The sequence below is a fragment of the Amblyomma americanum genome, chromosome 4 (assembly GCF_052857255.1).
Source record: "Amblyomma americanum isolate KBUSLIRL-KWMA chromosome 4, ASM5285725v1, whole genome shotgun sequence".
Lineage (NCBI taxonomy): Eukaryota > Metazoa > Arthropoda > Arachnida > Ixodida > Ixodidae > Amblyomma > Amblyomma americanum.
In genome coordinates this window covers 217,620,524-217,635,247 of record NC_135500.1, presented here as the reverse complement: position 1 = coordinate 217,635,247, position 14,724 = coordinate 217,620,524, and the positions used below count along the sequence as shown (strand labels likewise).

At 50.7% G+C, this 14,724-nt stretch overlaps 1 protein-coding gene across 16 annotated transcripts in view; it reads left to right on the top strand.

Annotated features, from left to right (window-relative positions):
- Positions 1–14,724, top strand: part of LOC144129350 (uncharacterized) — a 116,571-nt gene that overhangs the window by 31,837 nt on the left and 70,010 nt on the right. For 3 of the 16 annotated variants that reach the window (XM_077663417.1, XM_077663408.1, XM_077663416.1), the window contains exon 2: positions 8,604–8,695. The exons of the other annotated variants lie outside the window; for them this stretch is intronic. The gene's annotated coding sequence lies outside the window, so the exon portion shown is untranslated. The remainder of the gene's footprint in view (positions 1–8,603; positions 8,696–14,724) is intronic. 16 annotated transcript variants of the gene reach the window in all.

The following is a 14,724-nucleotide window of genomic DNA, read 5'->3' as shown; positions in this document are numbered from 1 at the left end:
CCCGGCTCGCCTTTGTCGGTTCGGGCCGCAGCATCGGAGCGTCGATGAAGGCGATGCGATGCGTTACCACTCGTGCATTGATACATGGGACAGCAGTGAATTTAGGGCAGCGAAAGGTTCCAGCTAATTGTCCCACCTTTTATGTCGTTGTTCGTATAGTGTAAATCTCAAATAGCGTAGTGTCGTCTAGAATTGCTATGCCGCAAAGTGTTCTCTTCTGTCCTTTGTTCTCATTTCTTTCTGTTTTCGGGCTGGGCAATATCACTTTTATCTCTTCTTAACTGCCCATTTTTGGCACAGGAAAGGCGACTGAGCTGTTCATTATTTGTTTGTTGTTCTTTACAACACCGCGATGAAAAGGGTTCGAATTAAGTTGAGGACATCGCACCGCGGTGCAGATTATAGGGTAACGTTGAGAGATTGAAAGATAGCAGCGGGGATTAGAGATATCCTGGCTGAAAATCCAAAGGGAAGGTGACCGCTGCCAAACAGAGCCGCACATTCCAGTGGAAGCAAGGCTTATATCCGAGACTGCCCGAGGGTCCAATGGAAGCTGAGATTAGAGCATATTTTTTGGCCGAGTGTGTCGCAGAACAGGGCTCACCGATGATTATGATTATTACGGTGCTGATGACAACGGTAATAATAAACTCCGCAACGCTTGGCTAAGAACCTACTATAGGCTCATACCCTGAATACATGGCGCACTCATGTACAGGAGTATGCGCAGTTCGTCGTACGAGCGTACGAGTTACTCCTATACAACCTCTACGAGCATACCGCATATACTTCCCTGTGCCCTGCGTAAGAGGATTTCGCCTCTCACGATGAGGCCGCAAATGATGGGAATACGAGACCAACGTGAGCTGAAGCAAGCGGGCATTATTATGCTTTTCTCATTTGAGCCCACGTGGGAGAGCGCTTGCGTTTGTGTATCTATAGCCTGGCTCCTGCCATCTCACCGATAACATTCATGGCTGGTACGCAGTACGTGCCTAAATGTGCGTGGGTTATCAAAGGAAACGCCAAATGAAGAACTCAGCGGGAATAGGAACTGGTTTTTCTTGGCTTTTTCTTCTTCTTCTCAGTGTATACAAAGCCAGAGCTACACGGGACTAGGCTCCTCTTGGAAGGGGCACATCCATGCTGGCCCTTTTGGTCTGTTCAAGCCGTGGGTTGCATCGTAAGATAAACGTATTGAAATTACAGAATGCAGGACAGCAGCTTACGGAACCGTGGTCGGGCGCATGATGAAAGAATTTCGTCTTCCGCTTCCGCCAGCGGAACGACGCACAGAAGCACACAACACGATGCTGGACTATCAGCTGAGTTTATTTTAGTGAAGATCACACATATACGTATACCATTCAACAAACTCATTTGATAGTCCAGCGTCGTCCTGTGTGCTTTTCTGTGTCTGCGTCTCTCCGCTGGTTTTTCTCGTTTCAAAACGTACCAACTCGACCAGCTCTCCACTCTTCTGCCAGCTTTGTGCGCTTGTTTATGCTAGCAGCAGTCGCGAGACGTCTTGACCACAGCTTGTCACTTCACCGATAGCGTACCTCAATCCCAGTATTTGCCTCGTAAAACCAGGCCCGTCGCGTGATGCCCGGCACGTTGAAAACAACGTGAGGAACTCCTGCTTGTATGTTCCTGCAAATAACAACTAGACTATTGTAGCGCTCCCGCATGTATACCTCTCTTTTTTCACACACCCTTTCCCAGTGTCCATAGGTGCGAATCGAGCCCGTACGAAGAAGCAATACACCTACTGGAGGCTGGCGCTTGCTTGCCTGCCAAGACACATAAATGAGACGTGTCCCTCGAAGATTGTGTACTATATACGTGTCTCCAGAGGGACGAACAGAGAGAGAGAAGGGGGCATTGGCTGATCAAATCTTGGAGGGGTCAGTGGGCGGGGTGCCCTCGTTGGGCGAGAAGAGAGGCTCCGCTCGTGCTCCGGGCACCCGTGCGCGAGCACTCGGAGGGCTAACAATGGAACGTGCCCGCCTGATATATACTCTAGGCGGATCAGGCGGGCGCTCTGTCTTCCTCCGCCGGCCGCCGAGTCGGAAGGGACAAATGATGGTGCGCTGGTCGACGCCGTGACACTGAAAGTTGAATGTAATGCGCTGATAAATGCGGTTGGATTCCCACAGAGTGCGGCCTTGATGGCTTCGCGGAAGTGGTGATCCGCGCGCGCCCCAACCAGTTGGCTAGGCTTGCACGCAGCACCTGTGTCCCTCTGTTACTGACCTTTTCGTGCCGTAACCAGAATGGTAATGACGCCTCAAACTGCGTGTTGGATGCGATGAGACTCGTGAGGCGTGGTTTGAGTCTTCTCCAGCATAGCGAGGTGGCGTGAAGGCCAATTATTTTTTTTTTTTGCTCCTTGTTTGCGGACTCCGCTGGCTGAGCCGGATGTTACGCGAGGGCATCCTTTTCTTTTTGTTGTTCCGTTAAGTTGGACGGAGACATAAACCTGGAAGCCTTGAGAAGAAAGGGCGCTTGTGGCGGCCGAGGGATGTTGACGGTTAGATTTCATCCATGCTGCTAATCAATGTGCTGGCCGTCTCGCCTTACTGCTATCGATAATGCATCTGGAGGGGCTAGCAAGAGGTTCCTGCTAGTTCATACAAATTCGGGTGCTCTTGTCCTCACATAAAGTGGCAGCAGGGACCCCAAAATGTAATTGGGTAAATGTGTCCTAACATTCAGCACCTTCAGCGCTCCCAAGAACGAAAAGGAACACGTGTGTCGGTGTTATATGTGCTGTGGATCGATCAAGTAACGGGAGGGGGGGGGGGGGGGGGCAAATAATGCTACTTGTCGAGCGATGATGATAGTGTATACCTATTTGGTGATCAGAAAGTCTCTGGAGGGTGGCATAATTAAGGAAAATGAGTACAAAACAGTTTTCCCCTTCGTTTATTTTTTTCTAGGAGAAAGAAAAACCTGCTTAAGCAGTTTAAATGTCGAACTTGTCCTTTAGCGTGCTCTGATTTCCTTTCGACCGTTCCATTTCTGAGCTTCGTGATAACCCGCCAGGATTTTGTTCCTAAAAGTGTGCGTGGGAGGCAGTGCGGGGACTGAGTGCATGCAGTGTAGTCGGAACGGGCAAGCCCTTTAAACGCGTGGAATACTGAAAAGTTGCCCCTGTTTGGCAGGAGAGGTGCGGGTCTAGAATGATATCCTTGGGCGTTTTCACAGAATTCACACTCGTGCGCCGAGTGGTGTGTGTGTATATATATATATATATATATATATATATATATATATATATATATATATATATATATATATATATATATATATATATATATATATATATATATATATATATATATATATATATATATATATATATATATATATATAGAGAGAGAGAGAGAGAGAGAGTTGCACACTATAGGTAGACTGCTATGTAATACAATTAGATAGCAGTCTTCGCACTTCCACAAAGTATACAATATGGAACTACATAGTGGGGACGCTGGAGAAGACTTTGGACTGCAACGAGATGACGCCAGTTCATCATAAACCCTAAAATAAATCCTGACTGTTTCTTCGAAGGTCAAATCGTGAAGCTATAGCTCCAGTACTTTGGTCATGCAATGTCAGCTCGGCTGGATTAATTAGAAAAAAAAAAAGAAGGATACTCTGATGCTGGGAAATGCGGAAGGCAAGAGGAGACGGCAAACACGCAGGACGAAGTGGATTTCCAGTGTCATGGAAGCAACCAACGTGATCCTGAGCAATCTTCGAGTGACAACGGAGCCTGGCGTGTATACTCCTTGAGGTCGCGAGGAGTCGGCCGCGACTGCGCGACCCAGCAACAACAGCATGTAATGCGGCGAAGCGATACCCAAGTCTGCCCTATGGCAAACTTTTTCGGCGCGAAACAGCCGCGCACTGTTGTTCCCCGCAGCGCACGACGTGTGCCCGGGGAGAGGCCGCTCGTTTTCCCACGGAGCCAGCTGCCTTTGTCGTCCGGTGAGGAGACGGACCGTGACAGCGCAGCCGCGGCCGTTTGTTTCTTCTCCCCTTGGGAGGAACGACGTTTCCTGTCCTCCGGCAGTGCGTGCGTGCGTTGCCCTCCTGCTGCATCCCCCCCGACAGCCGCGCGGCTTGACGCGATCGACGCTACCGCGCACGCAGTCAAGCTTGCAGCGCTGACATTAACGCTGTGTCCCTCGCGTTCACTGCGTACGGCCACAGACTGGCGCTTGGAGAGTTGGAGTGCTCGTTCTGTTTCCGCCGCTATATATAGTATAGGCGAGCAGTGCATGCCAAGCAGTTAAACTGACGTAGATTCAGCACTTGCGTTGTCTTGCCATATGCATGCCTAGAGAGAAAAAGTCTTCAGACCACAGCGTTCTCTTGTATAGTGAAATGAATGTCCCTTGAATGCTCCACGCAGCATAGCATTCAAAGCACACGTCAAGTAGCGCGAGAAGAATATCGTTCTCCTAGCATTTAAAGGCCCTTTGATGTTTAATGGTGCCGTGGTGGCTCCGCTATGCGGCTCAAGCTAAAAGCCATTGGCCTGAAGACTTCTGACCAAGGCTGTACGTCATTGGTGCCAGTGGGCCACACCATGTAGCTTGTTATGCGTTTCTCGCGTTTTGAATCTCTTGGATGTAAGCGGAACTCTGATCGTTCCCTTAAGACTTCCACAGATGCTGTGAGAACCCCACCGCACGGCTCGGAAGCAAATCGCCCTGGGCTCTTAATCTTTTGGCTAAAGGTGTACCTAACAGAAATAGGACCACTGGCGCCATCCGGGGTTCAGTTCCTCTCACCTGTAATGGCTCGTATGTGCAGATGGGTTATCAGTTGATGTCAACGGTGTCAGGCTCAGAATAATGTAACGACCCGGATGTGTTCTTGTTTCACCGGAGCTGCTCTTTCCTACTGGCTCGAAGTGTTATGTGAGAGTGGTAGCGTTTGCGGAGCGAGCTGTAAATAACCGTTCTGCTGAGTGCAACTGCCTGGAGGGAGAGAGGTGGCATGATGAGGACGGTTACCTAGATACCTCTAATTCGAACCAACGTCACTGACGAGAGAAAAGACACAATGGCTGATTCGCTGCGAAATTTCGCCATCAGCTTTGTCACCGATAATCCTTCGGGCGCAAATTAGCGGGGGGGGGGGGGGGGGGGGGGGGGGATCTTGCAGGAATTGTTTAAAGAGAGGTGTAGCTCTCTCCCAGCGAAAACGCTCGTTTATAGCGTCACTGAAGTTCCGCAACTAATGACCTACATAGAGCCATCCATTTTCAGTGATGCAGCAGCAGCCGTGGTTTGCAGTTCTAGGTTCTGAAAGGTGACAGTAAATACGCCGAAGACAAGTAGCTGCGAGTGACAGAGATTGTAAGTCGGATACAACTCAAAAACGAATCGGCATCTTGACAGGCGGTCGCTTCCTCTGGTTAGAGGACCTTCTCTGAGGGGCATTTGCCACTTCATTCTCCAGCATTGTCTGACTATTGTCACATGTGCCCTGGTTCAGGACATCTTCCTGCGATTGGTTGTGACGTTGCCCTGGCAGCTAGAACTCTTGCCGTGGCTAGTGGGTGCGACATACCTCAGAGTTTACCAGCGCTAAGAGAGAAATGAGCACGTACAGACAGGAGAAGTGCTTGTCTTCCGCGTGCATGCGTGTACTGTATTCCTCCGTACCCATGGACACGAAGCCGCTTCTACCGTGCTGTCGCGTCAGGTGTTCCTAGGCAGCCGGTCCCCGGGTTCCTCGAGCCGTGACAGGCGCTTGCTTTCGTCGAGTTGCAAGGTGGTGCGCGGGCTGCCGCGAGCCAACCGACTCTCGGAGCCGCTCGAGCGCTCCTGCAGGGTACGCCGAGGCAGCGGCGCCAGGGGGTCCCGCTGTTTGCCGATGGTTAGGCGACCAGTCAGCCTGGGGTTACGTGTGTGGCGGCTGTGCGCTTCCTCCTCCTCCGTTCCGGCGGTGTCTCGGCCGAGTGGCAACGCGTCGCCGTTCTCCGCCATTGATCTCCAGAGGGCCGTTGCACTCGACGTGCATGGCGTAGCAGCCTAGTTCAAAGCGACCGCCCTTCTGCCTGCTGTGAGGCATCCGTGGAAAGGAGACAGGGAATCTAAGTTGAGAGAGGTTGAGGTTGTTGTTTGCTACTAACCTTGGAAATGTTCTGCCGGAAGTTGCTCACCGTATAGCGACACTTGACGTTAAATAAAATACGCAATTTTCGGCACAGATCTGTGACCTGGCATATTCTACGTCGGCATGCCCACAATAGTTATCAACTGCAGCTGCAATTGCCATCTGGATTCCAGGTCACACACCCGCAGACATTTTAGGACAAGGCAGGAAGCCTCCTTTCTCTGTGAGTGGTGTCCTCGCGGATAGACAAGGTCTTGAAATGAAGCGTGTGGCGGTCCTATCCTCTTGAGGGAAGCGAGTAGAGCACACCTTTCCGCGCTGAAATCTGGGCAGCACACGCACCACAGGCCTGCCTTATATGCATCCACGGGGGGAAAGGGTGGGGGGTACGAGCCGAAACCGTGCGAATGCGGTGTGCGGTGTAGTAAAGTAGCTTGAGGTCTCTTTAGTCCCTTAGTCGCACACCTTTGGTTGGGTGGACACCCCAGGGAAGTGAAATGGCTGAGGGAGGACCGTTTCTTTGAAGCATCTCTTGACATCTTGAGGGACCTTTCTCGATGGATTCGCTGACAGCCCTTCATCGGTGAGGTTGAACGCCATTTCGTTGCCCAAGAAGCCTAAGTGCGAGGGTACCCATTGGAAACGCATAGAGTGGCCTCTACTGCGCAGGACATGACTCGAGTAGGACGGACAGACCAGGCAATATTCGAAGATGGAATATGTAATGCTCCCGGACCAGCTTCGCTGACCTTGTCCTCAGAACCATCAATGTAATCTTGGAGATGGCGAGCATATTCTGTTCCAAAATGGTCGAATAAGTGTGAACGCGTTTCCGCCAAAGGAGTACTCGGCTTAGCGCGAGCTCGAGGAACGGTCAGCGCACTGTCCATACTCTCAAAAGACCAGGTGAGTTTAACCTCTGGCTTCGTCTCCGCGCGTTAGGACTTGGCCACTAAGAGTGTTAAGTGCCAAGTAAGTCCAGGACTCAGATCTCATTAGGAGACGCTCTGGAAGAACTCGACCAGCTATACCGTCTCTCTGACGCGACCAAGCTGAATTAATAACCTCTGTGAAGCCATAAGGCTAAATAATTTAGATAGCGACTCATAAAAAACTTGACTGTTCGTTGCCGCCTGCGGAACTCCACGCGCTCTCCTTAGGCTGTTTCGGTGCGAAATTTCAAGATGTTCACACTGAGAAACGAATTGCGATATTAAAGGCAGTTGGTACATTATGCGGTTCACCACCAGAGCTTCATTGAGTCTGACCATTGAGGAAGGATGATTCCTCCATTGTTCACCTGCGATTCTGCGGATTACATTGAGGCGCGAAGACAGAGATGAGACAATCGACTCCACAGCTCGTCGCCACCGCAGACGGAAGTAAGAACGACGCCAAAAAAGCGCATGTGACTAACATGCGAATGCACGAGCTTCCAAGGTCTATCTTCAACCGCTCTTAACATCTTCCAACGCCCGGAAGCAGAACAAAGCTAGACTTTCCCACTGGCATAGACAATCCCACACCTTTAAGGTAACCCTGTACCGAAAGTAGGGTCGGTTGAGCTGTCAAGACTAATCGCATGTGTTGTAGCCGGTAAACCAAACATGTGCTCAGAGCAAAGATGTACTTGAGACTTACGCCAAACATTAGTACACGCAGACATGCGGGCAGGATCCATGCACGCCTCTGCAGTCTGTAGTTAACGGATCATTCTCGGCAGACCGGACATTCGGTTGTGGTACTGCTCCAGCGCAGTCTCGAGGCAGCACATGCGCAGAGCTTTATGTAAGGCCTCTTCTGCCTTCCTTCCTATCAAGCACTTTACCGGGCCCAAGAGGTCACCCTCAGGCAAATCTACCCACCCACACCCTACAAGAGACTGCTCTGCTCAGCTGGAACCTGTAGGACGCCCAATGCCGCGCGCCGGACTGAGGGGTCCCATACAGGACACCCCCCAGGAAAAAAGTTTGTTCAAGCAATCAGTTTGGACGCGCGCATTGGGTTGTGCCCATGCAGGCAGCCGCAGCGTGGCCAGAATTCCGGTCGGCATTAATACTCCCGTGGAGGCCGCTTGTGTCCATGGCCACCCGGAGGGAGTTCTGTCCTGCATCTACAGTGGCGCCTCGATTACCACTTTACTTTGCACATCTTTTATTCGTGCTATAATGGGTGTTAACGCACCGGAAACAATCCATCACAGCATAAGTCAAAGAAGATGTGTAAAGTGAAGTGGCAATCGGGGTGCCACTGTAGATTCAGGACATACAGACAGCTGAACGGAAGAAAAGCGGCAGCTCCCTGTCTATGGACACATGCCTGCGGTGTCCACTGGGGTATTTGGAACTGTGCCACACCCATAAGAGTGCGAGTGTACTGGCATTTCTCGCGTCTCTCTTTTCCCTCCTCCTTAATTCTTAAACGCTGCCGTGCAACACCCTCTAAATACTTTCTTCAGGCCTCTCCAGGCCCTCCTTTCCACACGCGCTACGTCACGCCAAGTGTCCGGTCAGGCTGCTCACCAAGCGCGGCTCCGCTCCGCTCGGTTGTCTCCCTCGATGTGCTCGCGCTTGCCCGGGCAAGCACAGACACGAACGCAGTCTTGCAGTGAGCGTCTAGCTGCTGCTTGAGTCTTTCAGCCTGGCGTTGGGTGCATTTCCGTTCGCTCCTCGCACGGCTGTGTCTGTTTCGTGTGGCCGTTTCTTGTGTGGCGTGCGTACCTGTGCTAGCGCACGAATGGGAAACTGATTGCCTGCCGTGTAGCGAGTGCAACTTCGTGAAACATGGGCCGGTGCTGTGTTCCCGGGTGCCGCGGGAACTACCAGAATGGTCCCAAAGTACGTGTTTATTGCTTCCCAAGAGACGAAGTACGAAGAAAAGCCTGGTTGCGAGCCATTCCACGGAAGGATTTCACACCTACAGAGCATTCGAGGGTAAGACTCTGAAATATTGCTTAATAGGCGCTGGTAATTATCTTAGTTGTGAGCTGTCGCTCCCGGAAAGGCATGCTGTCTTTGTAGGCAATGATATCACTTCTTACACTTATGTATGAATTGTCCAGGAAGCATTTAGTTCTGTGGATGTGCATAAGGCTTGTGTAAAAGCTGTGTAAATATGTAAAAGCTGTTCACTATTCAGACTCTTTTTACTTAGTGTTTTAGGCAATGGAGAGTCATGGCGAATGGCCTTGCTTCATTTTCTCGTGCAGGTGTGTGAACTGCACTTCCACGCAGGCGACTTCATTACGACGTTGTCACACCAAGATGAACTGACAGGGAAAATAATAGAGGTGAAGCGTGACAGGCTACAGTTGAAGATTGATGCTGCGCCTTCTGTTTTTCCAAACTGCCCAAAATACTTGTCCTCAACGCCTGGACGGAGTGAATCGCCAGAGACGAAAAAAGCAAGAAGGGAAAACGCTGCTTTGCAGGAGGCTATGAGGAAGTCACTTCAGTCTAATGAGCTTGAACAGAAAAGAAACAAAGTTTCATCTTACGAGGAGTTCAAATCTAAGTTGCCTGGAATCTGCAACACGAAATTCTGGACCGTTTCTGTCGATGAGCAGTGCGTTAGGTTCCTTCTCATCGAGAATGATCCTTCACCTAATGTGAAATGCGCCTTGGTAGTTCTCCCTGATCTGTCACTTTCTGTTTTCTTGAATGGAGTGAAGCTTCTGTCGCTTCCTTCAGGCAGGATTCTGCCAGCTCAAGTATGCGACACCTCCAGCCTGTCCTTGCTGCTAGAAGAACTCGAGATAGGCTTGCATAATATACCTGAGGTGACGAAAGAGTCGAAACATACTAAAGTATTGCAGTTTGTCGGTTCACTGCTTGCAGACCTCATTGAGGACAGTGATACGACGAAAGAACAGTCTTCTTTGCTGAAATTTCTGGTTGAGCAGATAGAGCTTCTCCTCGCGAAACAGCATGTGTATAGCGCAGAGCTGCTGGTATTCGCCAGTATTTTGAATTCAATTTCTCCTCACGCATATCACTTCACAAGAGCTGCATCAAGAATCATTCTGCCCCATCCTTCCACACTGCGCCGTGTTTGCTCAAATTACAAAGCTGACCCTCTTGTGGAGCAAAATCAACCGCACTGTCTCTCCTACATCCGAGAACGAGTCAAATCAATGAAAGACCACGAGAAGACAGTGACCCTGATGATCGATGAGATCCACATAAAACCATACTTCGACTACAAAGGGGGCACAATAGTAGGATCGTCGGTTCATTCAACGGAACCAGCAACAACAGCCCATGTGTTCATGGTACAATCACTCCTTTCTGCAAACAAGGACGTCATTCACATATTACCTGTGAGCAAACTGAGCGCAGAAATTTTGCACGAGCATGCTAAGAACATAATCATTAATGTTGAGAAAATGGGGCTCAAAATTATCGCTGTGATAACGGACAACAATGCTCTGAACCGCAAGATGATGTCGTTATTTGCTACAAGTCCTCAGGTGAGCATTGTCTATCCCCATCCAGCCGATAACGCTCGCCCTCTTTTCTACGTGGTCGATCCTGTGCATCTCTTGAAGTGCATTAGGAACAATTGGATTAACCAGAAAAACCCTGGAACATGCCTCTATTTCCCTGAAATGGACTTGAGTGGAGCAATGCCCGAAGGGCCTCCTCGTATGAAAGCTGCTTCTTTCGCAGCTGTGCGGCAGCTTTATTCTTCAGAGAAGACGTCGCTTGTGAAGGCTGCTTACAGACTGAACGCAAAAGCCGTGAATCCAACCTCAATGGAGCGGCAAAATGTAAAGCTCGCTCTCGACGTCATTAATCAGTTTGTTTCAAATGCCCTCAGGACACATGGTTCCGCGTTCAAGATTCCTCAAGCTGAGTCGACTGCTCTTTTCATTGACGTTATCCTCACATGGTGGCAAATAGTCAATGTTAAGACCCCTTGCAAAGGCCAGAGGCTAAGGGACAGCATGCAAGACCCTGTAAGGTCTGTTGATGACACACAGTTAGCTTTCCTGAGCGGCGTTGTGGACTGGTTGGACGCTTGGGCAAGAATAAACATCACCAGTGGCTCGCTGACGAAAGAGACTCACAGTGCTTTGCGACTGACATGCTATTCTCTGGTAGAACTCTCGCGCTACTGCTTAGAAGAACTTCACTTCAAGTACGTACTGCTGGGCAAATTTCAGACGGATGCGCTAGAAGACCGGTTCGGCCGTTACCGCCAGCTGGCAGGATCACAGTACCACATTTCCGTGCGTCAGCTCTACGAATGTGAGAAGAAGCTTCGTCTTCAAAAACTTTTGACATTTCCACGCGAGGAAACAGAGTTTGAAGACGTAAGTGAGGATCTTGTCCCATGCAACTTTTCTGTGGCTGTCAGCGACGACGATATTACACACGCCCACTCTGACATGGATGCTATTGTCTACATTGCAGGATACGCTGCTCATGCTGCTTTAAAGAAGCTTTCATGTTCTGCTTGCTTCAGCACATTGGTGATTGAAAATCGAGAGATCGAAGCGGAAAATACTGCCATGATAGCTAACCTGTCGAGAGGAGGGCTGAAGTTTCCCCAGCCATGCACAGTTCACATGGTACTGATGACTAAACTAGTTGCAGAGAAGTTGTCTTTTGGAGCAACCGCGGAAGATTTTCTCTCCTGTAGAAATCAACGTGGTGTCGTGATTTCACAGACGATTTCCCTCCTGGACGAACACGACATTGAGACATGTGAAAATGGCCACACTGCACAAACTCTCCTGCGCTTGGTAGTACGCGTTGCAACCAACGTTGTTCTAAACAACTTTTGCAAACTAAGAAATGATGCCATACAAGACAATGCGCAGCAGAAGGCCGCAGCCCGGAAAGCAGCAACGCTTAAGAAGAAGTAAGTTTTATTCCCAAGCAATAAAAATGCTTTGCGCACACTTCATTGCTGGTGTCTCGTCGTTTTTTATTGTAAGGGTCAGATTAGCTGTACAAATACTCAACAGCGCAACATTATTGTGAGTGTCATTATTGCTGTGTGTGAAAGCTTTAAGCAAAACACAATACAGAATAAAACTAACACAATGCGCAGTAGACGGTGTTTTTTTTTTTCAATGTTCACGAACTTCTACTTTAACAACTAGATATACGCATGTGCGGTCTGTGCGGATGGATTTTACCGCACGGCAGACATCATGTACGTGATAGAACCTAATAATTAGATGATTAATTGAAATTAACTAATCAATTTTTTATTATAATGACCAATAATGCGAAATTGGCGGCCGTATGCTAAATTGTTTATTATAAAAAACTGTATTAGCAGCTCGAACTTTCTTGACAATAAGGTGTTCTGCAATAAAAAAAATATATAAAGCAGATAAAATGATAGCCTAAGGCGCGCACAAACTAGCGAATTTCTTTTCTGCAGCAACGACAAAAATGAAAATGAAGGAATCACTTATAAGGCAGCTACGTACGGCAGTACCCGAATAGTGCAGACGGGCGCGGCGCGCTGAAATCGCGGAGCGCGGGGCCTGCACGGTCCCTTGGCGTGACGTCACGCGGCCGGTGGAGAGGCCTTAGCATTGAGAGGGTGTTGTGCCGTGGCGCATATATGCAACAACACGCGGCGATTCGCGCAGCCTGTGCCTGCATAGCGCGGCCGCGTGTTGACATTCCTGCGGCGGTGCGCAGACGGCGTAGAACGAGGCTGCCTCCGCTTCTGTGTGTGTGCGAACTGCCTCGTGTCCTTGGCCGGGTGGCGTGAGAGCGGAGCGTGTTGGTTGCGCGACCCCTATATACCTCCTCCCTCCCCTTGCAGTCGAGCGAGCCGCGCGGTGAGGCTGCGCTCCGGCACCGGCTAAAGCCCCTTGATAGTACTGGCAGCATGTCCACTCTCCATTACTGCGAACGTCGCGCACTGGAGTGAGTGAAGGGCCTGGAAACAGGCACTGACGTCCTTCCGTAGCTAACAGATTTCATTTTTTTTGCTGTGAGCGAACGCGTCCTGGAGTCGTCGCTTTCTCAAAAGGAACTCGTCCCGGGTCGCTTGTGGAAGTCAGGCTGCCCCCTGTAGCAGCAGGCGTCATGAGTATGACTTGTACCGCGTCGGAGTATGTCGGGTCTGTGGGGATCATTAGGTAGCGACTCAACATCAACCGCAACGTCCCGACTAGTTGGAACAATAAAGGCATAAAACCGTCGTCCATACGCGGCTTTCGGAGGATGGTCAAAGTGGGTACGCGTGTAGCGGGGTGTCCTCTTTTCCGGCGTTGATTTTTTTTTTCTTCTCTCGATTCTCGCTTCTGCAGCAGCCGTGACAAGAGAGGCGCATGTGTTTCGTAAGCTCTCTCTCTCTCCCCCACGCAGTCGTCTCACACAAACAGCACACGAAAGCAGGGAGACATCCCCGAAGCGGCCGTGAGTCTTCCAAGCCGACGGCTCCTCTTTCGACAACACTCGCGTGCTCGCTGGCGCGTGTCCCTGGCTCGCTCCTAAGCGTGCACCTCTCAGCTGGCTGCCCTCGTCGACCGACGACGACGACGACGTGTTGCGGGCGCACAAAGGGGCGCGCACGACGCGCACGCATCGCGCGTCCTCCTGGAACGGGCGAGCACGCGCGGCCGGACACCGCACAATGAATGGCCCGTGTGTGCGCGAAGGAGGAGAGAGCGGTCAGCGAGCCTTGATCGACGTCGGCTGCTCCAGAAACCGCCTGCAGCCGCCGCCTTGAACGCACACGCTCCCTGATGGACATGTGCATTCTCGCGAGAGAGAGAGGCGGGGGACAAAAAAAAGGTTGGCTCGTAAGAACCGCACTGCTTGCGGTCTCATGCCATCCTTGATACCGCCTCTGTCCTCCAGTGAGTGTTACATGTGTGTGCCACAGTGCTGTTGTTCATCTCTGCGCGTCTCGATGTGCACGTCAGCTGTGGCTTTTAATAATTAAAGGCCGGAGCGTGCAGACAAAGGGAGAATCCGTGTTGGCAAGCAGCAGCCCTGGAGCTGAAGTGGCCACATATTCTGCGTAGGTGCACAGGGCATCCAACGGCGGTGTATAAAAACATGTTCGGTCCGCGCTTGCTAACTGGGCATTCCAGAGGGATATGGTTTATGGGCGTTTAACGTCCCAAAGCGACTCAGGCTATGAGGGACGCCGTAGTGAAGGCTCCGGAAATTTCGACCACCTGGGGTTCTTTAACGTGCACTGGCATCGCACAGTACACGGGTCTCTAGCATTTCGCCTCCATCGATATTCGACCGCCAAGGCCAGGATCGAGCCCGCGTCTTTCGGGCCAGCAGCCGAGCGCCGTAACCACTCAGCCAAGGCGGCGGAGCCAGAGGGATATGTATGGAAGGGTATGCACAGAGGGATATGCGTAGATAAAGCATGATATTGTAAGTTTTTGTGCCGTTGATGCCCGTTTAGAGGCCACGTCAGGGTGCCGACACTGATGGCTGTTCCTTTCTTTTTTCTCTCACGACCTGCTAGCATTCAGGCCCGCCCTCCAGCGGTTAGCCTGCGAGGGAAGCCAAGGTGCGAACGGCACGATTTTGGCTCAGTTTTTTTCGGGGGCAGACCCGAAAACGTGTTATATAAAAATAAAGAATGAATACAGAG